Here is an 18,112-nt window from a genome sequence, read left to right on the forward strand (position 1 = left end):
GTCATGGGCTGCGCCACAGGGGCGCTGACCCTCAGAACATCCTCCAAGTAGGTTTAGCATGAGTGTTATTTATCAATATGTTGCAATAAAATTACCTAGACATTCCATGTCTTTCTTTATTGACGAATAAGTAGATAAGACATGTCAGTCACATTATTCAGTCTGATCTTCCACTCAAATTTAAGATGAATCTTGAAGCACACGACCAGCACAACAAGAGTTACCATCCTCTTTAAGGCACACTAGTATCACTTACCAGCAGCCACACCTGCCACCAGCAGACACACCAGCCACACCTGCCACCAGCAGCCACACCTGCCACCAGCAGACACAGCAGCCACACCTGCCACCAGCACACACACCTGCCACCAGCAGCCACACCTGCCACTAGCAGACACACCAGCCACCAGCTGCCACACCAGCCACACAAGCCACCAGCAGACACACCAGCCACCAGCAGACACACCAGCCACCAGCAGATACACCTGCCACCAGCACACACACGCCTGGCACCAGCAGACACACCAGCCACCAGCAGACACACCAGCCACCAGCAGACACGCCAGCAACCAGCAGACACACCAGCAACAAACAGATACATCTGCCACCAGTAGCCACACCAGCCACCAGTAGCCAAACCAGCCACCAGCAGACACACCAGCAACCAGCCACCAGCAGACACACCAGCCATCAGTAGCCACACCAGCCACCAGCAGACACCAACCACCAACAGACACACCAGCCACTGGCAGCCACACCAGCAGACACCTACCACCAGCACACACACCTGCCACCAGCAGCCACACCTGCCACTAGCAGCCGCACCTGACAGCAGCCACCACACGCCTGGCACCAGCAGACACACCAGCCACACCAGCCACCAGCAGACACACCAGCCACACAAGCCACCAGCAGACACACCTGCCACCAGCAGACACGCCAGCAACCAGCAGACACACCAGCAACAAACAGATACATCTGCCACCAGCAGACACACCAGCCACCAGCAGACACACCAGCCACCAGTAGCCACACCAGCCACCAGTAGCCACACCAGCCACCAGCAGACACCAACCACCAACAGACACACCAGCCACACCAGCCACCAGCAGTCACACCAGCAGACACCTACCACCAGCACACACACCTGCCACCAGCAGCCACACCTGCCACTAGCAGCCGCACCTGACAGCAGCCACCAGCAGACACCTACCAGCAGCACACACACCTGCCACCAGCAGCCACACCTGCCACTAGCAGCCACACCTGACAGCACCAGCCACACCTGCCACCAGCATAAGCACCTGACAGCACCAGCCACACCTGCCACCAGCATAAGCACCTGACAGCACAAGCCACACCTGTCACCAGAAGCCACATCAGCCATCAGCAGATACACCAGCCACCAGCAGACACCAGCTGCCACACCAGCTGCCACACCAGCAGACACACCAGCTGCCACACCAGCCACCAGCACACACACCTGCCACCAGCATAAGCACCTGACAACACCAGCCACCAGGACACACACCTGCCACTAGCATAAGCACCTAACACCAGCCACACCTGCCACCAGCATAAGCACCTAACACCAGCCACACCTACCACCAGCAGCCACACCTGCCACCAGCAGCCACATCAGCCACCAGCACACACACCAGCCACACCAGCCACCTGCACACACACCAGCCACCAGCACACACACCAGCCACCAGCACACACACCAGCCACCAGCACACACACCAACCATCAGCACACACACCAACCACCAGCACACACACCAACCACCAGCACACACACCAACCACCAGCACACACACCAACCACCAGCACACACACCAGCCTCCAGCACACACACCAGCCTCCAGCACACACACCAGCCTCCAGCATACACACCAGCCCCACACACCAGCCACCAACAGCCACACCAGCCACCAGCACACACACCAGCCACCAGCACACACACCAGCAGCCACACCAGCCACCAGCACACACACACCAGCCACCAGCACACACACACCAGCCACCAGCACACACACCAGCCACCAGCGCACACACCAGCCACCAGCGCACACACCAGCCACCAGCGCACACACCAGCCACCAGCGCACACACACCAGCCACCAGCGCACACACACCAGCCACCAGCGCGCACACACCAGCCACCAGCGCGCACACACCAGCCACCAGCGCGCACACACCAGCCACCAGCGCGCACACACCAGCGCGCACACACCAGCCACCAGCGCGCACACACCAGCCACCAGCACACACACACCAGCCACCAGCACACACACACCAGCCACCAGCACACACACACCAGCCACCAGCACACACACACCAGCCACCAGCACACACACACCAGCCACCAGCACACACACACCAGCCACCAGCGCACACACCAGCCACCTGGAGCCACCAGTGCACACACCAGCCACCAGCACACACACCAGCCACCAGCAGCCACACCAGCCACCAGCACACACACCAGCAGCCACACCAGCCACCAGCACACACACACCAGCCACCAGCAAACACACACCAGCGTGCGCACACACACACACACACACACACACACACCACCCACCAGCACGCACACACACCACCCACCAGCACGCACACACACCACCCACCAGCACGCACACACACCACCCACCAGCACACACACACACCACCCACCAGCACACACACACACCACCCACCAGCACACACACACACCACCCACACCAACCACCAGCACACACACCAGCCACCAGCACGCACACACACCACCCACCAGCACACACACACACCACCCACCAGCACACACACACACCACCCACCAGCACACACACACACCACCCACACCAACCACCAGCACACACACCAGCCACCAGCAGCCACACCAGCCACCAGCACACACACCAGCCACCAGCACACACACCAGCCACCAGCACACACACCTGACAGCACCAGCCACACCTGCCACCAGCAGCCACACTTGCTGCACCTGACAGCCACACTTGCTGCACCTGACAGCCACACCTGCTGCACCTGACAGCCACACCTGCCACCAGCAGCCACACCTGCCACCAGCAGCCACAACAGCCACCAGGACACACACCTGCCACTAGCAGCCACACCTGACAGCACCAGCCACACCTTCCACCAGCATAAGCACCTGACAACACCAGCTGCACCTGACAACACCAGCTACACCTACCACCAGCACCCACTCCTGACAACACCAGCCACACCTGCCACCAACAGCTGCACCAACCATCAGCACACACACCAGCAGCCACACCAACCACCAGCACACACACACCAGCGCACACACACACCAGCCACCAGCACACACACACACCAACCACCAGCACACACACACACCAACCACCAGCGCACACACCAGCCACCAGCACACACACCAGCAGACACACCTGACAGCACCAGCCACACCTGCCACATTTGCTGCAACTGACAGCCACACTTGCTGCACCTGACACACACACTGGACAGCCACACCTGCCACCAGCAGCCACAACAGCCACCAGCAGACATACCAGCCACCAGGACACACCTGCCACTAGCAGCCACACCTGACAGCACCAGCCACACCTACCACCAGCAGCCACTCCTGACAACACCAGCCACCAACAGCCACACCAACCATCAGCACACACACCAGCCACACCTACCACCAGCATAATCACCTGACAACACCAGCCACATCTACCACCAGCAGCCACACCTGCTGCACCTGACAGCCACACCTGCTGTACCTGACAGCCACACCTGCTGCACCTGACAGCCACACCTGCTGCACCTGACAGCCACACCTGCTGCACCTGACAGCCACACCTGCTGCACCTGACAGCCACACCTGCTGCACCTGACAGCCACACCTGCCACTCAGCTCATAAAAGTCAACTTTATAAAATAGTTTCTTGAAGTATGTAATTGTACACACATTTAAATTACACATTTTTGTGTTGTTGCTGCAGGATACAAGATGTTGTGAGTTACAACATAAAACAATGACGGCAACTCCTTGCTAAAACACCCACTACACAATAATTCAGATGCCCTGTTAACATTCCAACTAATAAATAAGTTGTACTCCAAGTTACAACCAAGTTCTTATATTGGGAGAAAGAGTATAACAAAGTTCATGACTGTACTTCAGCAGCTTTACTGTAACTATTACCAGGTTTTCAGTGCAATGTAAGTTGAAGAGTACAGTACGGCCCCGCTTTACAGCGCTTCGCTAATACAGACATTTCAAATTATGCCCAAAACTCATTATACAGCTCCTCCCCCCCCTACCTGACTTGCTAATACGGTCACCGCGCACCAATGTTTGTTTATATCCTCTGTTACCTCCATTATGTCTGGAAACTTTCCAAAATTTCAAGTATTTTAAAGTTAGTAAATTTTATATATACTCTGATAATTATACTAATGTGTACCTGTACCTAAGTAAACTTACACACTGTGCTGGCGTAACTGTACATATTAAAATCACTAAGAGTGTCTCACTAGTCTTGAAGACGCCATATTAATAATAATCGCTATGGATGCTTTAGATGTTGTATATTACGTTAATATAGACACTTTCATTAATCCGTGATATTTTTTTCAAAATCATACAAGAAACATGCTACATAACATACAAACATGTTACATACACCTACAGCAGAATTAATATGACAAATATGAGATGTGGTTACCAGGCTGTTTGTTATGGGTAACAGCAAAAATTACATTTTCTCTATTTCAACACCAGAGAAAATGTGTACACTATAGTATTACTGGGGGTAACTGAAGAGAATTATTCTTTCCGTATGCCTTCACTCACAGGGTCATTCCCTCTAAAAATGGTGTGCTGCATAAGAATGGCAATGTTGCTGTTATTCTACTGTACCAACGTGAAGACAACTTGTACACAATGTAAGGTGTTTGTATTGTGGTAAACGTTTCACAAACATATGTGGGAATGAACGTGTATGAACCATAAGTGTACAAGTATTAATACGCATTCATCTGTTTACATTCTCGGCGTCTCTCTCGTTTACAATGGCATCTAAGTTTAGTTGTTAGAAATGATTAAACTCAGTGAATAAGGTATGTCGATGGTAATAATAATTGCTCTGGGGCGCTTTAAATTGAAGTGTTATATTTGGTGTAGGTGTGGGAGCTACCACACCTGACTTTCTAAAATACTCACCTCTCACCCAACATTAATAATGTACTGTGTATGTATTTTACTTATTGTTTTTTAATGCCTATTTCTACTGTTTACTTCATATATGTTAGTGTAAACTTATCTGGCATTTATATGCATTTAAAAGTGGGAAAAGTGGCATTCCTCTTTACAGAGGTAGCCTGGAACCTGACCTGTCATATAAGTGGGGCCCAACTGTATCTTGTAACCATGAAAACCAACTGTTTTGTAAAATAATATTTATCCACGATCCCATGATAATAACAACGTGCAAGTCATGATACATTGTTAATATAGTGCTCCTTCCATTAGGCACTTCAACCTTCCATTGTTAAGTCCTTAGTGGACATAACATTAGTTGTCTTCGTCTCAACTCTCAATACCATAGATGCAACAATTCACCTCATGGTAGTGTACTCTGCTAAGACCAGCTTTTAAAACACCTTAATATAGCATAACACGCACACTGTACAGTGGGCATTGATGGTGTGGGTGTTGGTGTGGGTGTTGATGGTGTGGGTGCTGATGGTGTAAGCATAGATGATGTGAGTGATGTCTCACCTTAATTCTGGTAGCTAGTTCTTTCTCCACCCAGGCTGGTCTACCCACTGATCCACTGAACGATGAACGACCACACTTCATGTTAGGGCTGGAGGTGGTCGAGGTCTGCAAATGTATATTGCAACATTTCAACATAAAGTTGCAATAAACGCAATGTTCATCTAAAGAAAAGAACGGTATCAAAGGTGTTACACATTGACGTAGTTGATGTTTCTTCTTAAACTGATGACACAAACTGATGAACTTAGTGACGTAGTTACCTCCTTGTAATAACCAACCTGCAGTCACAGCCCCGGACCTGTGCCCCAAGCTGCAGTCACAGCCCCGGACCTGTGCCCCAAGCCGCAGTCACAGCCCCGGACCTGTGCTCCAAGCCGCAGTCACAGCCCCGGACCTGTGCTCCAAGCCGCAGTCACAGCCCCGGACCTGTGCTCCAAGCCGCAGTCACAGCCCCGGACCTGTGCTCCAAGCCGCAGTCACAGCCCCGGACCTGTGCTCCAAGCCGCAGTCACAGCCCCGGACCTGTGCTCCAAGCCGCAGTCACAGCCCCGGACCTGTGTTACAAGCCGCAGTCACAGCCCCGGACCTGTGCTCCAAGCCGCAGTCACAGCCCCGGACCTGTGCTCCAAGCCGCAGTCACAGCCCCGGACCTGTGCTCCAAGCCGCAGTCACAGCCCCGGACCTGTGCTCCAAGCCGCAGTCACAGCCCCGGACCTGTGCTCCAAGCCGCAGTCACAGCCCCGGACCTGTGCTCCAAGCCGCAGTCACAGCCCCGGACCTGTGCTCCAAGCCGCAGTCACAGCCCCGGACCTGTGCTCCAAGCCGCAGTCACAGCCCCGGACCTGTGCTCCAAGCCGCAGTCACAGCCCCGGACCTGTGCTCCAAGCCGCAGTCACAGCCCCGGACCTGTGCTCCAAGCCGCAGTCACAGCCCCGGACCTGTGCTCCAAGCCGCAGTCACAGCCCCGGACCTGTGCTCCAAGCCGCAGTCACAGCCCCGGACCTGTGCTCCAAGCCGCAGTCACAGCCCCGGACCTGTGCTCCAAGCCGCAGTCACAGCCCCGGACCTGTGCTCCAAGCCGCAGTCACAGCCCCGGACCTGTGCTCCAAGCCGCAGTCACAGCCCCGGACCTGTGCTCCAAGCCGCAGTCACAGCCCCGGACCTGTGCTCCAAGCCGCAGTCACAGCCCCGGACCTGTGCTCCAAGCCGCAGTCACAGCCCCGGACCTGTGCTCCAAGCCGCAGTCACAGCCCCGGACCTGTGCTCCAAGCCGCAGTCACAGCCCCGGACCTGTGCTCCAAGCTGCAGTCACAGCCCCGGACCTGTGCTCCAAGCTGCAGTCACAGCCCCGGACCTGTGCTCCAAGCTGCAGTCACAGCATCGGACCTGTGCTCCAAGCTGCAGTCACAGCATCGGACCTGTGCTCCAAGCTGCAGTCACAGCATCGGACCTGTGCTCCAAGCTGCAGTCACAGCATCGGACCTGTGCTCCAGCTGTAGTCACAGCATCGGACCAGTGCTCCAGCTGTAGTCACAGCATCGGACCAGTGCTCCAGCTGTAGTCACAGCATCGGACCAGTGCACCAGCTGTAGTCACAGCATCGGACCAGTGCCCCAGCTGTAGTCACAGCATCGGACCAGTGCTCCAGCTGTAGTCACAGCATCGGACCAGTGCTCCAGCTGTAGTCACAGCATCGGACCAGTGCTCCAGCTGTAGTCACAGCATCGGACCAGTGCTCCAGCTGTAGTCACAGCATCGGACCAGTGCTCCAGCTGTAGTCACAGCATCGGACCTGTGCTCCAGCTGTAGTCACAGCATCGGACCTGTGCTCCAGCTGTAGCCACAGCATTGGACCTGTGCTCCAGCTGTAGCCACAGCATTGGACCTGTGCTCCAGCTGTAGTCACAGCATTGGACCTGTGCTCCAGCTGTAGTCACAGCATCAGACCTGTGCTCCAGCTGTAGTCACAGCATCAGACCTGTGCTCCAGCTGTAGTCACAGCATCAGACCTGTGCTCCAGCTGTAGTCACAGCATCGGACCTGTGCTCCAGCTGTAGTCACAGCATCAGAGTTGTGCTGCAGATGTAGTCACAGCATCAGAGCTGAATTGCAGGTGTAGTCACAGCAACAGAGCTGCACTGCAGGTGCAGTCACAGCAACAGAGCTGTGCTGCAGGTGCAGTCACTGCAACAGAGCTGCACTGCAAGTGCAGTCACAGCAGCAGAGCTCCACTGCAGGTGCAGTCACAGCAGCAGAGCTGCACTGCAGGTCCAGTCACAACAGCAGAGCTGCACTGCATGTGCAGTCACAGCAACAGAGCTGCACTGCAGGTGCAGTCACAGCAGCAGAGCTGTGCTGCAGGTGCAGTCACAATAGCAAAGCTGCACTGTAGGTGTAGTTACAGCAGCAGACCAACACTGCCAGTGTAGTTATGGCAGCAGACCAACACTAATGTAGTTACCGCAGCAGATCAACACTGCTGGTGTAGTTACAGCAGCAGACCAACACTGCTGGTGTAAAGTAAAAGGACACAAGTGCAACTAATGCGACATATTACTGAGGCAACGTTTCACTCTCCAGGAGCTTTGTCAAGCCGTTACAAACAGTACACGGACACAGAGGGTACATATAGGCTCAGAGTGAAGTGCAATGCTAGTAGTAGTAGTAGTAATACAATATGGTAGAACAATTAACTTGTACATGAGTAAAAGGATATAAAAGCTATTACTTGGGTAACATAAAAATAGGTTAGGCAAATATTTCTATTGGAGGCTGGATAGAGAAGGCCTGTTTTTATGTTCATTCTTTGTAATGTGCTTGGGTAGCATTAGCAGGAGAGACTATGTGATGGCAGGGTTTACTGTTTTCAGGAGGATTCTTGCTAAGACTTCAGAGATGGTGAAGCTGCCTTTGTTTTGTTTAATTGTATTAGAAACAGCGATCAGTGCTGATTCAAGGCACTTGCGTCTGTGGAAATTATTTTCTTTGATCACTAATTGGGCGTCCCAGAATTTCATGAGATGACTGGTGGAATTGTGTTGTACACAGGCGTTATTCAAGTTATCGTTCCTACATGCATAAATGTGTTCAATGAGGCGGGTGTTGAGGTTTCTTGCCATTTCACCTACACAAATCTTGTCGCAGACTCCACAGGGTACAGTGTAAACCCCTGCGTTGACTGGTTCGTGGTGCTTTGATTTTGTCCTTGTTAGATACTTTATTGAAGCGCTGGAAGCGATGGCGACTCTGGTGTTAGCCACTGGGAACAACTTGACAGTCACTGGACCTCTGTCGCACCAAAAATCTGTCCATAGAGCTCTGTACCTTGCGTTCCTTTAAGATTTTCCTAAAATGGGCCACAACACTGTCATTGTAAAAGTCACCAGCATGGCTTGCAATAGCTACTTCAGGGTGATGTTCTTCCATAAAAGTTTGCACTTCAACCCACTTTGCACAAATGTCCTTAATCATTGAAGAAGGCAACTAACTTCCTCCATTTCTCTCTCTCCTCTCCTCTGAAGCAATTTCTTCTGTTGTGGTTTCTTGCTGTTGCAGATGCTCTCGCAGCTCATCAGTGGTTAGTTCTTCATCATCGTCCTCCACTAACTCTTTCACATCCTCCCCAATGACCTCCAACCCCATGGACTTCCCCAATGACCTCCAACCCCATGGACTTCCCCAATGACACAATAGATTCCACAACTGGCATAGGCTCCTTAGGGTCAGCCCCAAACCCTTCAAAATTCCTCTCTTGTACACATTCTGGCCACAATTTCCTCCAAGCAGAGTTCAAGGTCCTGTTAGTCACTCCCTCCCAAGCCTTACCTATAACATTTATGCAACTGAAGATACTAAAGTGACCTTTCCAAAACTCTCTTAGGGCCAATTCAGTGTCTGAGGTCACTTCAAAGCACTTCTGAAACACTGTTTTGGTGTACAGTTTTTTTGAAATTTGAAATGACCTGCTGGTCCATGGGCTGGAGGAGAGGAATGATATTAGGAGGCAAAAATATCACTTTTATGAAGCTCAGCTTCCCCACAATTCGCTCTGGCAAGTCTGAAGGATGAGCAGGAGCATTGCCTAATACCAGGAGGAACTTGGTCAAAATTTATTTTCCAGGAGGTAATTTTTCACAGTGGGGCCAAACACATGGTAGAACCAATCATAGAAAATGTCCCTAGTGACCCATGCCTTACTGTTCGCCCTCCACATCACACACAAATTAGCCTTGACAACACTGGTTTTCTTGAACACTGGGATTTTCCGAGTGATACACGAGTAGAGGCTTCACTTTGCAATCCCCACTAGCATTACTACAAAATATAAGAGTTAGCCTGCCTTTCATAGGCTTGTGTCCTGGGAGTGTTTTTTCCTCCTGTGTAATGTAGGTCCTGTTTGGCATTTTCTTCCAAAACACGCCTGTTTCATCACAAACGCCTGTTTCGTCACAAACACTCGTTGGGATTTTAATTTTTCAGTGTCTATGTACTCCTTGAATTCCTGCACATATTTCTCAGCCGCTTTTTGGTCACAACTGGCAGCTTCACCATGCCTTATCACACGTGTATGCCACTATGATTCTTAAATCTCTCAAACCAACCTCTGCTGGCCTTAAATTCACTATCAGCACTAGTTGCAGGCATTTTTTTAATTAAATCGTCATGTAACTGCCTTGCCTTTTCACATATTGACTGAGAAACACTATCCCCTGATATTTGTTTTTCGTTTATCCACACCAACAACAGTCTCTGCACATCTTCGAGTATTTGCGATCTCTGCTTTGAAAACAACTTGCCCCTTTGACAACAACAGCTTCCTTGATTGCTTTTCTGTTGACCAAGATAGTAGCGATGGCTGATTGGGGTTTGTTATACAACCTGGCCAGCTCGGAGGCACACACATTCCACTTTCATACTTTGTGATTATCTCTTTCTTCAATTCCATATTAATTCTCACCCTTTTTACCCCAGGGTTGGCACTAGAAGCTTTCTTGGGGCCCATGGTGGCTTGTTTACCACTTACAAGCACTAAAAACAGTGGAATAATACAAAATGTATCGCTTGTACACGTGGAACTGTCTGCAGTGGCTTGTAAACAATGGCACACTAGCAGAAGGCAGGGCAGCTGAGGTGTGCTCAGGCTGGACGGACAGGCGGACGTGTTCAGGACGAATGTCCTTACCCAAGTTTTTCATCATTGGTCAAGCCAATATTTTTACACAAAAATGCATCGTTGCCCAATTTTATCGTTAGTCAATGCCATCATTGGTTGAGGGTCCACTGTACTTATAATAGAATTTTTTATTTTTTTTTATTTTTTAATTAATATTACTTGCTTAAATTTTGTTCAATACCATACTATCAATCCATTTTTCTTAAGTACAATTAATCACTATATTCTATTTCTATTTATTTTTAATTTACCATTACTTGCTTACTATTATAAACTATTATAGAAGTTTATTCTCTATAAGGATTACAATGCTGAGTTTACAGAATTTGGTTATTGTGTGGTTTACATGTAGTAAAATACTAATTACAGAGTGTACCACTAGAACACCTAGCATGGCTAGGCATTTCGGGCAGACTTAGATTAATTCTTAACTTTAAAATATTACAAATTATGAGGTAAGTTGGTATTATGGCTAAGTGACTAAATACTAGTTTGTGAGTTTAACAATGTGAATGCTTTTGTTTTGGCACAGTACATAGTTTCAGTATTGGAGTATCACAGGCCAACTTATGACTAGTTAGGATTCATTATTTTAAGATTGATATTGATATTTCTGTTTATGGTCAAATGGGTGAGTGAGTGTAAGTGTGAACCACCAGGTGTGATAACCAGTGCAATATTACATTGTCAAACTTGTGCCATAATAACAGTTAGCATAATCCCTGTATTTTATAATTACTTATTTTAGTCTATGTACTATTATAAACTATTATTTTTGTTTTCTCTTTTTTTTTTTATAACTACCATTATCTGCAGACTTTTAATTTAATTATTACTTCCAGTACTAAACAGTTTTGTGTTCAGTAAACTTCTATTCTAAATCTACAACTGTTGTCAAACTCAAACTAAAACCGTTGCATATAAAATCATCAAATCTGTACAATATTAAGAGTAAACTGTATCTCTGTTTTTTAAACTACTTGTAACAATCCATTAGTTAGTAAGATAAATTAGTTTAGTATCATAATTATTAAGTTTAACATAATACTTTATTCAAAAGTCTAGTTGAGGAGTCACTCTCAACCTTATGATTACAAACATTGATCCTGATATCAACCTTTTAATAAATGACTTACACGAATCGAACAGCAACTATAATTATGCTAGAGCAGACCAAGCAAAGACATTACTTAGAGCCAACAATAACATAACTATCTTTAATTACAATGTCAGATCTTTGAGCAAACATTACGATGACCTCACAGCTTTACTCAATTCCCAGCATACTGGTATGTCAATCATCACACTCACAGAAACCTATCTAAAGCCTGGTACTACAGATGCTTATGCCATTCCTGGCTGCACCGGACAAGCACCTAAAGTTGGTACCTAACCAGCTGGGCTGTGGTTCGTACGTTGGATTGCATGTGGCCAGCAGTAACAGTCTGGTTGATCAGGCCCTGATTCACCATGAGGCCTGGTCACAGACTGGGCTGTGGGGGCATTGACCCCCGGAACTCTCTCCAGGTAAACTCCAGGTAAACACAGCCATACACAACTATACGACAGAACAACAAGGGGGTGGAACAGCTATATACTACTCAGATCAACTTGAATGTACCAATAAGTCTTGCACAAGGGATGAACATGGAGAATATATTAAAGCTAAATTTAAATCAAAAGACCTGCAAAAACCCCTCACAGTGATAAACATCTACAGAGTACCACAGTCAAACATTTACAATTTCAGTGAAAAATTAGGAAACATGAAAACTGATGCAAATATGAACAAAGACCACTTGCTGCTCACAGGAGATTTCAACATAAATCTACTACATGACCAGGACCCACAAGTAACCAAATTCACAAACACTATGAGCAACTGCCTGTTGCTACTAACAATAACAAAACGTACAAGAATCTCCGAGACAAGTAAATCCTTATTAGACCACATTTGGACTAACACAATATCCCCTTTAAAATCAGGCATAATCACAGACACCACCACAGACCACTACCCTACCTTTCTCATAACCAAACTAGGTAAACTGCCCCAAGACACTACTCAAGTTACCTTCAGACTACATAATGAGACAGCTGTTAATAACTTCATAACAGCTATGAATAACGTCGACTGGCATAATGAGCTTGAAACATATACAGATATGCATGAATGTACAGTGGAACCTCGGCTTGCGAATGCCCCACCATGCAAGTTTTTCAGGATACGAACTGTCGTTTGGTCGATTTTTTGCTTCTGGATACGAAGGAAATTTCAGGAAGTGAACTTCCCCCTCAAAGGAGGTTTCTTAAATAAATAAATAAAATGTTTATTCCTTTGCAACGGTTACAATGTGTGTTTACATATCATAATATAATTGGAGCAAAGAAAGCCACCATCATGCCCAGGCATTTCTGGCAGACTTAACCCAATACGTGTACTTATAGACAACTAAGTTTAGACAGGTGAAAAGTGTACTAGTAGTGGTTACCAATGTTTTGCTGGTGGTGGTGCCAACTACTGGCAGCCTTTTGAAGTTTCTCCTAACTGTTATTATCATTATTATTATATTGTATTATGATTATTATATTGTATTATTATTATTATAATAATAATTATTATTATTATTAGTATGTATGCGGTGATGGGCTCTTGATCTAGGGAATTGGATCTGTGCTCCAGTTCCCTAAATTAATAATCATAATAGTAGGTAGTAGGTTGGTAGACAGCAACCGCCCAGGGAGGTACTACCGTCCTACCAAGTGAGTGTAAAACGGAATCCTGTAATTGTTTTACATGATGGTAGGATTGCTGGTGTCTTTTTTCTGTCTCTTAACCCTTTGACCGTTTACAAAGTATAAATACGTCTTACGAGCCAATGTTTCTGACGTATTTATACGCACAAATTCTAGCGGCTTCAAATCAAGCGGGAAAGGCCTGGTAGGCCTACATGAGAGAGAATGGGTCTCAGTGGTCGCTGTGCACCCTGTGAAAAAAATCTGGGACCCAGCGGTGCATTGTGGGAACGCCATCTTGTTAGTCCATTTCCACCATGCCTCTCGGTAAGAAGTTCCTCACTCCTCGGCGGATTGGAGGTCTTTTGTTCCCAAGTGATAGCTCTAACAGCGATGAAAATGTCAGTGACAGTGAATTCCAGGGTTTTGAAGCGAGTGTTACCGGAAAAAGTGCCCAGGATAACGTAAAAAGTGATGAAAACCCAGATGACCCACAACCTTCCACCTCTGGTGCTGGGCCGGCTTGTTCACGTTCACGTTCGCCTGTACCAGGACGAAAGAGGAAACTATTTGGTCGTGTACAACACCCAGATGATAGCAGTGAATGTGATAGTGATAGTGATTTCAAGGTCATTGAAAGCAGTTCTAGTGACAGTGAGGGTGAATATTCCCCAGTGAAGCGGCAGTATGTACGACATCGCATGCGGTCTGGTAGTGTTTCATATGTTGTTCCAAGGGGAAGGAGAAACTCTGGGAGCACATCCCGTGGCCCTACACCACGACCTGATAGTGAAGATGACGATATTGTAACGATGGGTATGAATGATGTGAGTGAGGGAGCAGGCAGTGGTGGTGATAGTGATGGTGGCACGGCCCATGTGGCACCATCAGCGGGCCATGCTACTACCCATGCTGCTGACTCTGCACAACGACCAGCCTCACTCGACCCACAACACTCCCACAACCTGCACAACCACAACCACGGTACAATATCCAGAACCCACCAGCAGACCGCATCTGGGATTGGCAGGAAGGTGACGAGTTTGTTCCCAGTCCCCATGACTTTGATGAAATGCAAAGTGGAAAAAAGCCATCATGTCCACTTGGGAACAATGCTAGTGAGCTGGAATGCTTTGAGTTATTCTTCGATGAACCCCTGATGGACATCATTGTCAGGGAAACCAACACATACTATGAATACACCATGGCAAATACAATTCTTTCACCAAAATCACAGCTTCACCAGTGGAAGGAGACAACTGTGGCAGAGATGTACCTGTTTTTTGCCACAATAATGCTTATGCCACATGTGTATAAGCACACTGTCACCACATACTGGGCAACAGAACGCCTGATTTCAACTCCAGGTTTTAGTGACATAGGTGTCAATCGTTTCCTGATACTGTTATGTATGTTACACTTTTCAGAAAAAACCAGGCCTGACAGAACCGACAGGTTATATAAGATCAGAAATGTGTTTATGTACGTGAAACAAAAGTGCTGCATGTATTTTTATCCCTTCAGGAAACTTGTTATTGACGAGTCCTTGATTTTATTCAAAGGAAGACTCTCATTCAAGCAGTATATACCAAGCAAGAGGAAACCCTTTGGTATAAAGTTATTTGTACTGTGTGATTGCAGAAGTGGTCTTGTTTTGGATATCATTGTGTACACTGGTAGTAATACTTTGAGAGATACCATGAAGTTATTGGGTATCTCTGGTGATGTGGTTAGAACAATGATGGAACCATATCTTGGTAAGGGGCATATGTTATTTATTGATAACTGGTACACAAGCCCCTTACTCAGTGATTTCTTGCGAGTGAACTTGACAGACGTGTGTGGCACAGTGCGTCGTAATCGTAAACATATGCCAAGGTTCAACGCTGGCACTCGCAGAGGTGAGGTGCAAGCCTTTGCTGCCAATGACATCATGGCATTTCGGTGGCATGACAAACGTGATGTCACATTGTTGACATCAGTTCACACAAACGAAATGGCACAACAGAGAGACCAATGAACCCATTCTAAAGCCTGCAGCTGTCATGGACTACAACCTCAATATGCGCTTAGTGGACAAATGTGACATGCAGATTGGGTTTGCAGATTGTGTATGCAAGAGTTATAAGTGGTATATAAAACTTTTTTTCCATCTGGTTGATATCTCCATGCTAAATGCTTATAGCATATACAAGTTGAAGACCAACAAAACACCAAAATATGGTGAATTTTGTTTGTCAGTAATCAGACAAATAATCGCAAAGTACCAAGGAGCAACACCTGCAATAGATCAGCGCCCACGAAATTACCAACACACGCCATCTCGTTTCAGGCCTGTTGATCACTACCCCATGCAACTGCCTCTTACTACTGCCAAGAAAAATGCTCAGAAGAGGTGTTATGTATGTACACATACCACAAAACGCCCACAAACACGCAGAGACACTCGTTTTATGTGTGAGGAGTGTCAAGTGCCACTCTGCATATACCCATGTTTCAAAGAGTTGCACAAGCTGCAGCAGTTCTAGGAACGTGTTTAGTGACTGTACATATGTATATATATTATGGAACAATAGCAATAAACAACGTTTTGTATTTGTGTAAACAAATTGTATACACAAACTAAGTGATAAAGTTTGTTCAGTTATTGTGTTGTAAACAATGAGTGTATATTTGAACACTGCACCTTACATTGATCTCACAGGCCACATAAGTTACTTGGAAAAGAAAAATATTGGAATATACAAGAAACTTTTGAATTAGAGTAAATAAAACAATACTGGGTGGGCGGCAGTCGCCGCTGTTGCCGTACGCACCTCACTTTCTGCAAACTTTGCGGCTCTATATCTCGGTAAGTACTCATGGCAAAAAAAAAAATTTAGGCTTAAAACACTCGGAAAAATAATCCTAACATTTTCATAAGAAAAAATAATTTTTTTTTCCGAATAATTTGCAACAGAATGACAGTTTCAGAAAGGTGCCTGCAGCAGTCAAAGAGTTAATAATATTATTAGTAGTAGTACATACGTATTATTATACGTAATTATTATTATTATTATTAATTTAGGGCACTGGAGCACAGATCCACTGTATAGCACTTTGTCTGGATTTTTGGGGTTATCCTAGGTAATTTACACTATGTATGATTACTTATGTGTACCTGAGAGAGAGAGAGAGAGAGAGAGAGAGAGTGAGATATATATATATACAGTGGACCCCCGGTTAACGATTTTAATCCGTGCAAGAGGGGTAATTGTTATGCGAAATAATCGTTATGTGAATGAATTTTCCCCATAAGAAATAATGGAAATAAAATTAATCCGTGCAAGACACCCAAAAGTATGAAAAAAAAAAATTTTTTTACCACATGAAATATTAATTTTAATACACACAAACTGAAAAAGGCATGCACACTTACATGACACTTACTTTTATTGAAGATCTGGTGATGATTGATGGGATGGGAGGAGGGGAGAGCATTATCTTCTTACTGTTTAGAAGGGGAATCCCCTTCCATTAGGACTTGAGGTAGTAAGTCCTTTTCTGGGGTTACTTCCCTTCTTCTTTTAATGCCACTAGGGCCAGCTTCAGAGTCACTGGACTTCTTTCGCACAAGATATCTGTCCATAGTGGCCTGTACCTCTCGTTCCTTTATCACTTCCCTAAAGTGTTTCACAACATTGTCAGTGTACAGGTTGCCAACACGGCTTGCAATAGCTGTGTGAGGGTGATTTTCATCAAAAAAGGTTTGCACTTCAAGCCACTTTGCACAGATTTCCTTTATCTTTGTAGTAGGCAACTTCTTCAATTTCTCTCTCCCCTCCTCTGAACCAGTTTCCCCAGGTCTGGCCTCTTGCTCTTGAAGTTGATCTATCAGCTCATCAGTGGTTAGTTCTTCATTGTCCTCCTCCACCAACTCTTCCACATCCTCCCCACTAACCTCCAACCCCAAGGACTTTCCCAATGCCACAATGGATTCCTCAACTGGCACAGGATTCTCAGGGTTAGCCTCAAACCCTTCAAAATCCCTTTTGTCTACACAATCTGGCCACAGTTTCTTCCAAGCAGAGTTCAAGGTCCTCTTAGTCACTTCCTCCCAAGCCTTACCTATAAGGTTTACACAATTGAGGATATTAAAGTGATCTCTCCAAAACTCTCTTAGAGTCAGTTGAGTTTCTGAGGTCATTACAAAGCACCTTTCAAACAGAGCTTTTGTGTACAGTTTCTTGAAGTTGGAAATAACCTGCTGGTCCATGGGCTGCAGGAGAGGAGTGGTATTAGGAGGCAAAAACTTCACCTTAATGAAGCTCATGTCCCCATAAAGTCGCTCTGCCATGTCTGTAGGATGACCAGGGGCATTGTCTAACACCAGGAGGCACTTAAGGTCTAATTTCTTTTCAGTTAGGTAATCTTTCACATTGGGGGCAAATGCATGGTGTA

The 18,112-nt window shown here is 47.0% G+C and overlaps 1 protein-coding gene across 2 annotated transcripts in view; it reads right to left on the minus strand.

Annotated features, from left to right (window-relative positions):
* LOC128699591 (serine/threonine-protein kinase D3-like) overlaps window positions 1–18,112 on the minus strand; it is a 231,238-nt gene that overhangs the window by 17,851 nt on the left and 195,275 nt on the right. The window contains exon 6 of one of the 2 annotated variants that reach the window (XR_011393908.1): window positions 5,764–5,868. The exons of the other annotated variant lie outside the window; for it this stretch is intronic. The gene's annotated coding sequence lies outside the window, so the exon portion shown is untranslated. The remainder of the gene's footprint in view (window positions 1–5,763; window positions 5,869–18,112) is intronic. 2 annotated transcript variants of the gene reach the window in all.

The sequence above is a fragment of the Cherax quadricarinatus genome, chromosome 67 (genome assembly GCF_038502225.1).
Source record: "Cherax quadricarinatus isolate ZL_2023a chromosome 67, ASM3850222v1, whole genome shotgun sequence".
NCBI classification, from domain to species: domain Eukaryota; kingdom Metazoa; phylum Arthropoda; class Malacostraca; order Decapoda; family Parastacidae; genus Cherax; species Cherax quadricarinatus.